The following is a 15,410-nucleotide window of genomic DNA, read 5'->3' on the forward strand; positions in this document are numbered from 1 at the left end:
GCTTGCATGGGACATCTTTTTCCATCCTTTCACTTTCAATCTATTTGTATTCTTGTGTCTAAGATGAGTCCTTGATAAGCAGCATATAGTTGGATTATATTTCTTAATCTATTCTGCCACTGTGTATCTTTTAATTGGTAGGTTTAGTCCATTAACATTCAAAGTTATTACTGTAAAGGCATTTCTTGAATCTATCATCTTATCCTTTGGATTTTATTTGTCAGATCTATATGTTCTTTTCTCCCTTTCTCTTTTTATTTTTTAGGTTACCCTTACTGATACACTTCAATTCTGTGCCCATCTCCAGACCTCTCTCTCCTGTCTTTTTTTGTTTTTCAGCCATCAGTACTCCCTTTAGTATTTCTCATAGAGCTGGTCTCTTGTTGATATATTCTTTCAGCCTTTGTTTGCTGTGAAAATTTTAATCTCTCCCTCAGTTTGAAGGGCAGTCTGGCTGGGTACAGAATTCTTGACTGGAAGCCTTTTCTTCCAGGATCTTAAATATATCATGCCACTGCCTTCTCACCTGTATAGTGCCAATTGAGTAGTCTGAACTCAGTCTTATATAGTTTCCCTTGTATGTAGTAGATTGTTTTTCTCATGCCACTTTCAGAATTTTCTGCTTCTCTTCAACATTTGAAGACTAATTAGCATGTGTCTTGGGGTAGGCCTATTTGAATTTATTCCATTTGGAGTTCATTGGGTTCTTTGATTTGCATATTTACATCTTTTATAAAGGTTGGGAAGTTTTCCCACATTATGTCCTCCACGAATCTTCCTAGCCTTTTACTCTTCTCTTCTCCTTCAGGGATACTGATGACTCTTATATTTGTGCACTTTGCTTTGTCCATAATTTCCCTGAGATCCAATTCAAATTTTTCCATCTTTTTTGTCATTTGCTCTTTTATGTGTTCAAAATCCATTGTCCTGTCCTCTAGTTCACTTATTCTTTCTTCCACCTATTCAAATCTGCTGTTGTGTGTCTCTAATATATTTTTTATTTAGTCTACAGCATCTTTAATCTCTGTGATATATGCTGTTTTTCTGCTTATTCTTTTAAATTCCTCTTTATGCTCTTGTAGAGTCTTCTTGATCTTCTTTATGTCATTAGCCAACTCACTGATTTTATTTAGTAAAGTTATATAAATATCTTTGATTCGTTATTCCAAAGTCCATGTCTCCTCCAGTGTTTTAACTTGGTCATTAGACTGAACTGTATCTGTCTGCATCATCATATAGTTAGTGATCCTCTGTTGTCTTTGTGGCATGTAAATATCTTCCTAGTGCCCATCTCTCTGTCTGTGCAATCCTGGCAGCTGTGGGCCTCTGTCTGGAAATGCATACACTAGACTGTTTGCTCTCGCTGGACAGTTTCTGATTCTCTGCATCTCAGTGCTTCTGTATGTTCAAACAGGGCCTTCCTAAAATGTGGAAATAGTGGTTCCCAATTGCTGGCTGGTTATTTTCTTTCTTCTCTTCATTCATATGTATTTTTGAGCTTTCCAAAATGTGTATGAATTATCTCTCATGCAGTTGTTGAGGGTCAGGAATTCAAGAGTGGGTTTAGCTGCTTCTGGTGTGAGGGTCTCCCTTCTAGTTCAGGGATCTTGGTAGCTTTGCAAGAGGCTTCAGTTCCTCACCAGGGGCCCTCTCCACACTCACTCTGCAGATTGCTTCCCCCTGAATGAGAGATCAGAGAGAAGAAAAAGCCCTCTGGAGGTTACTCTTATGTATGCTTCAGTCCCAGTCCCTGTCAACTGGAAGTTAGTGTAGGTTTGGTGGATTCAGGGTCAAGTTTTTTTAGAAGAACATTTTTATTGAGATTGTACTAGCTACTTCATGGTGCATCAAACAGGAGATACCCGGTATCTGTTTTTTACTGAAAGTAAGATTAATCTGAGAATGTAGTATCATTGACACATACCTTCTTTGGCTTCCCAGAGTAATGATGAACCAGGACCAGGGTGACAAAGCATGGGGGCGAGGACAATCTTTAATCTAAGATCTTTGGATATGGATTAGGGGAACCAAGAAGTCCTTGATGCAGTGTACAAAAATGTGTGCAATCTAGCTCCGGCCTTCCTCCAACCTCATCCCTTTCCTTCTTTGTTTCAGACACACTAGTGGCTTCCAATTTCTCAAACCACCATGTTCCATAATACCTGAGGGTCCTCATACCTACTGTTTCTCTCTCTGGAATCCTCTGCTAAATTCAATTTTAGTATAAATGGTACTTCCTGGAAACTTTCCATGATCCCCAGATAAGGTAAAAAAAAAACTCCAGCTATAGGCTCTCATGATGTGGTGATGCCTGGAATCCTTTTTTGCTTTGTTTTGTTTCAAAGAATTTATGACAATGGTTATTAGTTAATTTCATGCACCTCCCCTGCATATAAACTCCATGAAGGCAGGAACCACATTTGCTTTTCATCACCATTCCTAAAGCCCCCAGCCTGGTTCCAGGAGCACAGTTGCTGAATGAATGAAAACACAGTTGGAGTAGCATGGTGTGCCAAAGGATTTTTGCCAGAGGTTGTCTTAAGAGGAAGACAGAAACTGTCTTCATGTTAGACTTCTCAGTCTACAGATGTGAACATTCCCATTATGAGTAGAAAGAGACTTGTGTGACAGGCTTGGCAGAAATGCTTGTCTTTTGTACTTTAGTCAAGTTGCTTCTTTAAAATGTAAGCTGACATGTGTCAAATGCCTTCGAAGAGCCAGGTTTTTTCCTAGGTAGGCACTGTTATAGGCCTCATCTTCCAGATGATGAAACTGAGGCACGAAGAGTTTGAGTGTTTTCTCCAAGATCATGCCCCTGGTAAGCAGAGAAGCCAGGGTTCAAACCCCAATATCCCTTTTAAAAATTGATATATAATTCTGATACCATAAAATACACCTTTTACAAGTTGTGCTGGTTTGAAACTGCTATGCACCCCAGAAAAGCCATGTTCTTTTAATTTTCACTTTAATTTTTTAATAGTTTTTTTTCATGGGCAAGCAGCAGGAATCGAACCCGGGTCATTGGCATGGCAAGCAAGTACTCTTCCTGCTGAGCCACCGTGACCTGCCGTCCATGTTCTTTTAATCCTAGTCCAGTCTTGTGGGGGCAACCATATTCTTTTAATCCTGATCCAGTATTGTAAGGTGAGATCTTTTAATTGAGTTGTTTCTATGGAGATGTGACCCACCCAATCATGGGTGTGACTTTTCAATTAGATGGAGATTTGACACCGCCCATTCAAGATGGGTCTGAATAGGTTTACTGTAGTCTTTATGAGAGCTCGGAGAGAGAGAAACAGTTCAGAGCTGACAGAGACACAGACATTTGGAGACTGAGATAGATTAAGCCCTGGGTGCTAAGCAAGGACTTACAGAAATAGACAGAACCTGAAGGGTAGAAATCTCCAGCCCTGGGAGATACTAAGCTAAGAGGTAAAACCCAGAATTTTACCCTGGAGTGCCTAAATGAGGGCCCAAAAATGCTTAGAGAGGAACCAGTGGAATCAGAAGTTGGAAGCAGTGGAACCAAGAACAAGAACCAGCAGATGCCTCCCAGGTGCCTTTCCATGTGACAGACATTTACCTTTCTTTGGAGTCAAGGTATCTTTTCCTGGCTGCCTTAATTTGGGCATATTTAAGACCTTAGAACTGTAAACTTATAACTTAATAAATCCCCTTTATAAAAGCTGATCCATTTCTGGTACATTGCATTCCAGCAGCTTTAGCAAACTAAAACACAAGTGTACAATTTCATGTTTTGTAGTATATTCACAAGATGGTGCAGCCATCATAACTATTGAATTCCAGAACATTTTCACATGTGAAAGGAAATCCTGTACTCACTAAGCAATCTCTCCCTACTTCCTCCCTGCTGCCAGCCACTGGCAACCACTAATCTATTTACTGCCTCTATGGATTTGCCTGTTCTGGACATTTCATATAAATGGATTATAGGTAATCTTTTGTGTTCTGGCTTCTTTCACTTAACATATAATATTTTTAAGCATGAATCAGTACCTCATTCCTTTATACTGCAGAAGGTGTTTATGCATTCATCAGGTGATGGCAGGATGTAATTGGTTTTTCTGAATACTCTTGAGGACTGGCAGAGGAATGATACCCACATTTGGGGATAAGCCAGTCCTGGGTCTGGTCCTTTTGAAAGGGGGTTGGCTAAGGGACTTTATCTATGGAGACAGAGGGGGAGAAGAGCTTGCAATTAGGTCATTGGAGATGCTCCTGATTCATCATATGTCAAGGGACACATGACATTGAACTTTAACTTTGGGCCACACGCCACCCCAAGATTAACCCAAGGATCCCAGCAACGTGCAGGGATCCCTTTAGGATCCCTTTAGGATGTCCCCATCCTGTCACTGGTAGACATGCCAGATTCTTTATCGTTTTGTCCAGTGTAGAGCCACAGACCATAGGCACACACACTAATGCTTACAAACAGAGGCCCATGAACTTCATAAGGAGAAAGGGAAATTATTTTAACTCCCTATTAATTTGCAGGGCTTCTTTTTCAATCAAAGTGGGATGAGTCCCTTTCCTTCATCTCCTGCCTCTGATTTATATGCTTTAGGACCTGTGGAGACAAGCAGAGGACCCACAGCTGAGCCATGGGTTCTTTACTGGCTTCTTGTTTAGCTCCACAGAGACCAGGACAGAACTTTGCTAGTCAGGGCCTAGGCAGAGGTCTTTATCTGAGCTCTCTCCTGAGGCCCTGACCTCAGAGCCCTGCCTAGGCTCTCCAAGCCCTGAGGGGTGGCACCACACTGGACTTCCTCTGCCACCTGCTGGGGTCTTATTGCTGTCTAGATGTCATCCCCTTCCTGTCTCTGGTCCTTGTAAGTAGAAATCCCTGCTGGTGCCTGTTCTCCTGGGAAACTGTATACAGCTTGGGCTGAGCAGAGTCTTTGCACACCTTGAACAGTGTGTTTCCATATTGGCTGTAATCCTGGGGCGAGTACTGTACTCGGATGGAAATTTAACCTGGTTCCTGAACTTTCCTCTCCTTTTTCTGGTCTCATCATGCCTCCTGCTCAACTGGGTTAGGGTGGGCCTTGGGTGACAGTTCATTTTGCTTGACTAACTTTGGGCAAATTGGTTCTGATTCTTGGAACCGCCTCTCACTTGGACAGCCTGGTGCCCACACCCATCATCTTCTTGGATCTCCCTCCCTATGCAGTGTGCAGAAGAAATTACTCTCCCTTCTGGTTTAGGGATAGTAAACCATTGACTGGCATCAGTATTGCTTTCATTTGCACTCTGGGGTGTGGTTGGAGGTGAGAAGGTGCTGGTTGTCCCTCAGGATGGAAGCCACTGGCTCAGTATGAAGGAAGTGAGTGAGCGCCTTGGTGAGAAGGGGTATGAGATTGTGGTGCTAGTTCCAGAAGTTAATTTGCTGCTGAAAGAATCCAAATACTATACAAGAAAAATTTACCCAGTGCCATACACCCAGGAAGAGCTGAAGAACCAGTTTCGCTTCTTTGGAAGCAGTCATTTTCCCACCAATTCTTCCCCCGGCCTCCTTCCAGCTGAGTACAGAAATGCCATGATTGTCCTGCACATGATGTTCGCCTACTGTGAGAGCCTCCTGAAGGACTCCGACACCCTGAGTTTCCTCAGGGCGAGCACATTTGATGTCCTCTTCACAGATCCGCCTTATCCTGTGGCATGATCCTGTTCGAGTACCTTGGCCTGCCCTTCGTGTACCTCTTCAGGGATTTCCCACACTCCCTGGAGCACACACTCAACAGAAGCCCCAACCCCATGTCCTACGTCCCCATGTGCTACACTCAGTTCTCAGACCAGATGACTTTTTCCCAGTGGGTGGCCAACTTCCTCGTGAATTTGTTAGAAACCTCTTTATTTCAACTCGTGTATATGAAGTACCAAAATCTGGCGTCGAATCTCCTCGAGAGAGAAATGTCCCTCCCTACCTTGTATTGGAAGGTGTGTTTGGCTGCTAAGGTGTGGCTTTGTGTTTGAGTATCCCCAGTTATGCATGCCCAACTTGTTATTTGTTGGAGGAATATACTGCAAGGAGAGAGGAGACCTATCTCAGGTTGATGGTTTTCTTTTTTAATTGTTCTGTTTCTTAGTAAGTGAGTAAAAATTATTCTTATGTGCTGTGTCTTCCCTCACTCAATCGGATCCCTCTCTGTAAGTTCTCCTAAGAAAACACCTTCCAATGGAGGTAGAATGCACATGTCATTCTTGGGGTAAAGAGATGTCTTTACCCCAAGACATCTTAAAATGCCATGCCATAATAAAGTACCACAAATAATAGAAATTTATTCCCTCACAGTTCTAGAGGCTAGAATCCAACTTAAAGTATCAGCAGGTCCTTGCTTCCCCTGAAGGCTGTAGGGCGTTAGTGGTGGCTGGCTGGCAACCCATGGCTCTCTTTGACTTGAAGCATAGTTCAATCTCTGCCTCTGGGTCTTCTCTTTCTGTTTGTCTCCTTCTGACTCTGTCTAAATTTCCTCTACTTTAAAGGATATTAGTCATATAGGGTTAGACCAATCTTAATCCAGTTTGGCATCATCTTAACTAATACTGTCTTTTTGTCACTTTGAAGCTGTGGGCACCCCTAAAAGATCATATTCTTTTAATTCATTCCTTTGGATGTAAATCTATCATGAATAGGACAATTTGATTAGGTTTTTCAGTTGATGCATGTTCCAGGTGGGTTTAAATCCTTTTACTGGAGTCCTTTGTAGGAGGACAAAATGCACATGGAAGATCAGAGAAACTCACAGAAAAGCCCAGAGAAGCTGGGATATGAGGACACATGCAGACTTCAGAAAGGAAACCACCAAAGGCAGAAGCTGGAAGTAATACAACCTGGGAGAGAAGGATAAGACCAGCAGATGTCACCATGTGCCAGGCCATGTGTCAGAGGATTTGAGGATCACCAGTAGCCAGTCTTCAGGGAGAAGGTATTGTCCCTTTGAGGCCTTGATTTAGACTTTTTCATGACCTCAGAACTGTCAACTTGTAAGTTAATAAATTTCCATTGTAAAAGCCACCCCACTTCCTGCCAGAAGTCTGTTTTGCATGGCCTAGAGCTAAGAATGGCTTTTACATTTGTGAAGAGCTGTTACAAACAAACAAAAACAAAGAAAGTGTGACAGAAACAGTGTGGCCTGCAAAGCCTTCACTTTTGTGCAAAACACGTGCTGACCCCAGAGCTAATGCAAGCATTTTGCGTTGCTGACATCTGGTGGAAGAAGCCCAGAATTAGTCAGAGAAATTAAATCTGTGAGGTTTTTTTTTTTTTTAAGTATTTTCACTTTTGAAACGCTTCAGACCACTCCCCAATTTTCATACCAGAATTCTCTTTTTCTATGTATTTTTCATCAGAAAGAAAGCTTCAAATAGATCCCAAGGGCAATTACCATCCTTCTTCAAGATCTCCTAATTTCTTTGTTAATAAGTTGGACCATGGACTGTAGTTAATTGGAGAGGTTTTCAGTTTACTAAAGCTGACAAAATGCCACATACCAGAAATGGGTTGGCCTTTACAATGAGGATTTATTACCTTCCAAATTTATAGTTTCAAGGCCATGAAAATGTCCAAATCAAGGTATCAACAGGATGATATCTTCTCCCCAAAGACTGGGTACCAGCAGTCTGGTGGCCAGGTACATGGTGATGACTGCTGGGCTCTCCTTGGATTTCTTTTCTTCCTGCTTCTGGCTTCAGTGGCTTCCTCTCTGTTTCTGTGGTTTAACTCTGTTTTCTGTGAGTCCTCTCTCAGCTTCTCTGTCCTTTCTCTGTGTTCTGTCTCTCTTAAATTTTCTGTGTGCTTCTTGTAAAGGACTCTAGTAAGAGGATTAAGATCCACCTGGCTAAGTCACACCTGAACTAATCTAATAATAGGTCCCAGCCACAATTGATCTATACCCCTAGGAATGGATTTGCTTTAAGAACATGGTCTTTTCTGGGGTCCATTCAGCTTCATATCATCACAGAGAGGCAGGGGTTGCTGAGCACAATTGTGCTAGTTCCAGGGAGCACGAGGACATGAAACAGATACCTCAGATGTCAGAAGAGTTGAACCAAAGACCTCCCAGAGCTCTGAAAGAACAGGCTTTCTAGCGGTCAGTCCACCTCTGACTGAGCTCTGATCCTGGCTGGAGCTCACAGCCTTGAGCAGGCATAGTCTTTCTGCCTGACCTTCTTCCAGAAGGAATGGAACTAGTCTTTAGGCCGCCAGGGGTCCACTTTCCCTTCCCCTGCTGGTTCCAGGAACCCCTACTTGCCTCTGTTACATTAGTGGGTTGAGAGCACGGGGTTAAGAGCTAGAGGAGTTGAATTCAATCCCAGCTATGGCTGGGTGTCCTGGGCAAGTCACTCACTTCTGAGTGTTCATTTCTCCATCTATGAAACAGGGATACTCAGGAAGGTAGGGGTCAGCTGATATCAAGTTTGTGGAAAAAGTTAGAACATTGTAAATGTGACACAACAGTGACAGTTATTTTAGGGCCAAATTATGAGGATGGATGCCCACAGACATGACTTAATCCAGCTTTTCACTTAAGTGAGCAAAGGAGGCTTCTCAGTGAGTGAAGAGAACTGTGCCAGGCCCCAGGCTGCGTTCCATGCAGGGGCTAGATAAGAGCCCACACTGGATCCATGTGTTTGGACTGCAGTCTTTTTCTACCTTACACAAGACCTGGGCAACAGCAGCACTTGGAGAAGGAAAGAAGGCTGGATGAGAATTCAGCAGATCTGTACCCTAGCTTCCTCATCTCTAAGATGGGCTGACACTGTGAGCCCTGCCCCCTCACGCCAGGCCATGGACAGCATGTGAAATGCTTTGTAGCCATTGAGGGAAACTCTATCTCTATCCCTCTCTTCCTTGGTGCCCAGCTCAATACAGCTAGAACTCTCTCCCTGGGAAGTGATGAGAGCACCATGGTTTTCTTACAACATTCTTTGGGGAGCAGTGACCCAGAAAACTAGATCCCTACTCCTCAGGGGTACCCTTCTGTTCCCATTTCCTCTTCATTTGTTCCAGAACCACCTAGATCTGTGGTGCTCAAAGGGGGATGACTTTACCCCTTCAGGGTGCAATGTCTGGAGATATTTTTGGTGTCACTATTGGGGGTACTTCCGTTACCTGGTTGGTGGCGGGCAGGGAGGCTGCTAAACATCCTACAATGCCCAGGTCTCACCTCATCCCCAGAGTAACGAGAAACACTGATTTGAATAAACTGGAAATATCATCCGCATCTCCTATTCAGGCCACCTGCAGGGTGGTGTGGGGGCAGCAGGGGTGCTTTGCCCACCCTCTGTGATCACCTTGTCTTCCTGGGGCTCTCTGATCCAGGCTGGCATTTCAGTATTCATTGACTGAGCAGAGGGGTGAAAATGGGGTAGACACGGGAATAAAACCTGAAAATGCCAAGTCACTCTTTATAAGCACTTTTGAAAATCTATGAGGTGAGGCAATGTCTACCATGTTTGCTTCTCTTTCAAAACTCGGTATTTATTTTTATCACTGAATTATCTTTGAGATTACTTAACATTTTGGCATCAATGTTTTTGTTAAAGAGTAATTGTCTAAAGAGTGACTAAATTTTAGGGAGTGTTAGAGTTAAAAAAAATATTTGACATGAATATCCAAAATCTAGAAACTTTATTTTTTAAAAATAATTTTGATAAATCTAAGAGAATGATAGTACATGAAATACTTGTTTTTGCAACTAAATGGCCCGTTTTATATTTTGGCATTTCAGAAAAAATATCGTCATTTAAAAACTTGTGTTTTTAGAGGAAGTTTCATGAACCAATTTAAAATTTAGGTGAACAATAAAAAAAATCTACAGATTCAGATATTAGCATTTCTTGAATTCTAAATATTAATAACTCACATACCATTTGATTAGCCATTGAAAACTATACATTCTCAAAATATTAAGTAAAACATTATTAGAAACATCAACTTTGCTATAGTGATGACCTATGTTACAGAACATTTTCAAGTTTTTGGTTTCAGGGAAATATAAAGATACAAATGTTTTTACAACTACAACTAACAACTTCTGGGCTCTCTCTATCTCTTATGCAATCAAAACATTTAAAATCTGTTTTATCTAAAATCTCTAGGGTACTTGTGCTTTCTTTCAGTTACAGCTTACATAGAACTTCCATCCTTTCACTTTCAAGCTGTTTGTATCCTTGGGTCTAAGATAAGTCTCCTGTGAGAAGCATATAGATAGATGATATTTAATCCATTCTGTCAATCTGTGTCATTTAACTGGTGAGTTTTGTCCATTAACATTCAAATTATTATTGTAAAGCAAATCTTAGATCTAGTATTTTATTTTACATCTATAAATACAGATATCAGAGTTTCTTGAATGCTAAATTTCAAGCAACTTCAATACCATTTGATCAGCTTTCACAACTGTGAACATTTTCAAAATATCAAGTAGAAAACTACTACAAATTTCAATCTTTCTATAGCAATGACCTGTATTAGTGAACATTTTCAAGTCTTGGACTTCAGGAAAATATAATTTTCAAATTTTTACAATTTGAAAATCTTACAATGTGTGAAAATCTTAACCATCAAAAGTGGACATATTAGTTAGATTATCTGTAGGCAGATTAAATAAAATGTAATCATTGTAAAGCCTGTATTTATACAGTAAGTTTCATAAACCAATTTAAATTTAAGGGAAAACATCTAGAAATACAATAGCAGGGTTCCTTGAATTCTGAATATTAATCCCTAACTTAATTACCATTGATTAGCTATCAAAACTGTGCATTCTCAAAATGTCATGCAGAAAGCCATTAGAAATATCAACTTTGCTATTGTAATGACACATGCAACCAAACATTTCCAAGTCTTTGATTTCAGGAAAATAAAAAGACACAAATGCTTTTACAATCAACACATGAAAAATCTTATCTCTTATAATATCATATTTAAAATCTATTTTATCTAAATTTACTATAGTTACTTGTGCCTTGTTTTGGTTACAACTTACATAGAATATTTATTTCCATCCTTTCACTTTCAATCTGTTTATATCCTTGGGTCTAAGATAAGTCTCTTGTGAGCAGCATATAGATGGATCATACTATGTATCTGTTCTGTCAATCTACATCTTTTAATTAGTCAGTTTAGTCCACTAACATTTGAAATTATTACTATAAAAGCAGTTCTTGGATCTAACATCTTATTCTATAAACGCAGGTATCAGAGTTTCTTGAATTCTAAATATTAAACCCTGACTTAAATACCATTTAATCACCTTTCAAAACTATGAACATTCTCAAAATATCAAGTAGAAACTTATTAGAAACATCACCTTTACTATAGTAATGACCTATGTTACTGAACTTTTTCAGATTTTTTTTATTTTAGTACATGAAATTTCTGAAACCAGCTTTATTGAGATTTAATTCGCTACCATACAATCGACTCACTTAAAATTTACAATTCAGTGGTTTTTCAGTATAATTTTAGAGTTGGGCAATGATTACCACAACCAGCTTTAGAACAATTTCCAGTCACCCCCCAGAAAGCTCTGAACCCAGTAGCAATCACACCCCATTCCCTCCTTCCTCCAGCTCCTGTCAGACACTAATTTACTTTCTGTCTCTGTGGATTTTCCTATTCTGGACAATTCATAGACATGGAATCATACCATATATGCCTGGATTTCTTAACTTAGCAACATGTTTTAAAGGTTCATATCTTGTAGCCTTACTTTTTATTGCCAAACAGTATGTTATTCTATGGATATACCACATTTTAAGTATCTACACATTATCTGATAGACATTTGATTTCTTCCATTTTTGGCTATTATGCATAAAGCAATTATGAACATTAGCATAAGTTTTTTGTGTGAACATATGCTTCCAATTCTCTGGGACAAATACTTAGGAGTGTCTTTTAGTTTCCTAGGCTGTTCAAACAATGCCATGGAATGGGTTGGCTTGAACAATGGCAATTTATTCATTTGTGGTTGGAGTCCAAGAAACTGTCCAAATCTGGGCATCCTCAAGGTGATCCTTTCTTCCTGAAGACTGACAGCCAGCAATCCTTGGCCCTTCTGCCACATGTCAAGACACATGGCAGCATCTGCTGGTCTCTCCCTTCTCTTACAGGTTCTTTTGAATTCAGATTCTTGTTCCTGTGGCTTTCTTAATCTCTCTCAGTATACCTTTTAAAGGACTCCAGTAGGAGGATTAAGTCCCATCCTGAATGATGTGCGTGACACCTTAACTGAAGTAACCTCACCTAAAGTCGTACTTACATGGGCTCACACCCACAGGAACGGATTAGGTTTAAGAAAATGTTTCTCTGGGGAGCATAGCGCTTCAGACCACCACAAAGCAAATTTCTGGACTGTATGATAACTACATGTTTATTTTTAGAAGAACTTCCTGACTGTTTTCCAAAGTCTCTATACATTTTTTGTTGTTGTTGTAGTATACACATAACATATAATTTACCACTTTAACCATTTTAAAGTGTGCAATTCAGTGGACTTGAGTACTTTCACAATGTTGTGCACCATCAACCTTGCTTGGTTCCAGGATGTTTTCATGACCCCAAATGTAAATCCTCTACCCTTTAGGCAGTCACTCCCCATTCTCCCTCCATCTAGCCCCTGGCAGCTATCAGTGTGCTTTCTGTGACTATGGATTTGCCTATTCTGGATATTTCATGTAAATGGATTCACACAATATGTGGTCTTTTGTGTTTGGCTGCTTTCACTCAGCATAATGTGTTTATGGCTCATCCATGTTGTAGCACATGCCAAAACCTCATAAGTTTTATGGCTGAATACCTTGCATTGTACGGATAGACTACATATGGTTTCCGTTCATCAACTGATGGACATTTGGGTTGTTTTCACTCTTGGGTTGCTGCTAACTCTCTTTTCCTTATTTAGCATAAATGATCTTTCATTCAACAAATATCTCTTGAGAGCCTTCCTTGCCCTTGGGGAAGTGCTGGGGGACACAGCCTGCACACCTGAAGCTTGCAGTCCCAAAGGGAATCAGATATTGATGAACCACAAATTGAGCTGCAATGCCCACTTTGAAAGAAGATGAAGGGCCAAAGAGAGATGACAATATAGGGGTTTTGGAGGTTGAGAGGGTGTGAGCTTGGGGGATAAATGTACAAAACAGAGAAGACCTCAGATACAACAAAAAGCAGAGCATCTCAAGGTCTTTAGTGAAGGAACCCTGCCATGTTCATTCTCCTCTCTCCCTCCTGTGTTGAGGGTCTCCTTACTCTCATAAATGAGCATGTGGAAGTCCTATCTTATGGGTCTTCTGAGTGGTCTGTTTGTCACTGCTATTGAGTGTCCGGGTCCTCCCCACTGCTCCTGGGATCCTGGGCCCCCACCTATATTGCTGGAGCCTTCCTGGAAAGTCACAGGCACAGCCCCTACATAGGACAGGTGCCCTCCAGAGATGTGGGGCCAGGCAGGCCATATACCCTTCACTGCCCTCTTCCTTCCTTGCACCATTCAACTTGACCAAGCTGGGCCACTTTGGACCTTTGTCAAGACTTTAACTTTTTGGTGGAAGACTCTGACTTTTTGTTGCACTCCCCACACTCACAGCCTGACAAATAGATTAAATTGCCTCCATATCCCATGCCACATATTTTTATTTAACTTGATGAACTCAACTATAATTGACTGATTTGTGTGCAGTTATGTTTTCTAGGGATTTAATTAAACATTTGTCAATTTGATTTTACCATTTTTGTCTTCTGAAAATAGTAAATATCTTTTTTTCCAGCCTCAAACATTTTTTCAGCTCTTTGTATATTTATCTCATATGCACTGGCCCCAAAACTAAAGGATAATTCAAGAGTGTTAGCAGGGAAGAGGGGGCCAAACGTGGCTTTCTCCATAGGGGATCAGGGAGCACCCAAGAAGCTCAGCCCTTCACAGGGTCAAACTTTCAAGACATCCCTCTGTTCCTAACATGAAATTACCCCCCCCACACACACATCTTTCAATCTTCCCTGCACGCAAATTGCCAGTTGCCCTCCACTCACTTTTTTGGAAATCCTGTTCATACCCACAGAGGTTGGTTTCATCCCAGACTCTCCCCTGCACCCCACTGGTATATGGCCCAGCCTGAGTCATTTGGTCTGCAGTGAGCTCTGAGAGGGGTTGTCCTCTTTCTGGACACTCAGGGATGGCTAAGTGTTCTCCTTGATGCCTCTGTATGCAATTGGTGAGAAAGGGACTTCTGCCTTTGGGTTCTGGGAGTGGCTGGACACATGACACCCAACCGTGGACAGATGAGCATGGTGCTATTTATTAGTCACATATCCTCAGCCCTGTGAGGAGGATACCACACACCCTACAGGTCCACGTGGGGGCTACATTTGGGAAAGAGTTCACAGCCAGGGCCTCAGGGAGGCAAGAGTGTGGGGTACCCCCTTGTTCCCATGGCACAATGTCATTGGCCTGTCTGAATGATCTTAAGGACTGGCAAGAAACTGAAGCCCCCTGCTTGGGGATAGGCACACCCTGGGCCTGGTCTTTTTGAAAAGAAGGGGTTTGGCTAGGGGACCTTATCTACCAAGTCAGAGTGCAAGGGGAGCTTGCAATTAGGTCACTGGAGGTGCCCCGGATTCACCACATGTCAAGGGACACACGACATTGAGCCTTAAGCCTTGCACATCCCAAGGATACCCCTAGTACCAAAACAGTGTGCAAGGAGGGCCGGTCCTCCAGAGTAGCTCCTTGAGGATCTCCCCATCATGTCACTGGTGGACATGCCAGGTTCTTCATCCTTTTGTCCAGTGTACAGCCACAGAACACAGGCACACACACACACACTAATGCTTACAAACAGAGGCCCACCAACTTCGTAAGGAGTAAGAGAAATGTTTTCTAACTCCCTCTTAATTATAGGTCTTCTTTCTGGCTAAGACAGGCAAAGTGGCATGAGTCCCCTTCCTTCATTTCCTGCCCCTGATTTATGTCCCTTTGGACCTATGGGGACAAGCACAGGACCCACAGCCGAGCCAGGGGTTATTTACTGGCTCTTGTTTAGCTCCACGGAGACCAGGGCAGGACTTTGCTAGTCAAGGCCCAGGCAAAGGTCTTCATCTGAATAGTGTCCAGCAGGAAGAATTGCAGGTTTCTAGCACCCCTTTTTTCCACTGCCCCTGCAGCTGTCTTAGGCCATGCTCTCTCTCAAGGCCCTGACCTCAGAACCCTGTCTGGGATCTCTGGCCCTGAGGGGTGGCCCCACACTGGGATCCCTCAGCCACCTGCCGGCTTCTTGTTGCTGTCTAGATGCTGACCCGCTCCTGTCTCTAGTCCTTGTAAGTGGAAATCCCTACTGGTGTCTGTCCTCCGGGAAAGCTGCACCCAGCTTGGGCTGAACAGAATC

General features: G+C 42.0%; 1 protein-coding gene and 1 pseudogene across 1 annotated transcript in view; both read left to right on the top strand.

Moving 5' to 3' along the window:
* The window catches only part of LOC143678265 (UDP-glucuronosyltransferase 1A6-like), a 129,071-nt gene that overhangs the window by 14,772 nt on the left and 98,889 nt on the right, over positions 1 to 15,410 (top strand). The gene's annotated exons all lie outside the window — the stretch shown is intronic.
* LOC143676875 (UDP-glucuronosyltransferase 1A6 pseudogene) lies at positions 2,764 to 6,800 on the top strand (annotated as a pseudogene).

The sequence above is a fragment of the Tamandua tetradactyla genome, chromosome 3 (genome assembly GCF_023851605.1).
Source record: "Tamandua tetradactyla isolate mTamTet1 chromosome 3, mTamTet1.pri, whole genome shotgun sequence".
NCBI lineage: Eukaryota > Metazoa > Chordata > Mammalia > Pilosa > Myrmecophagidae > Tamandua > Tamandua tetradactyla.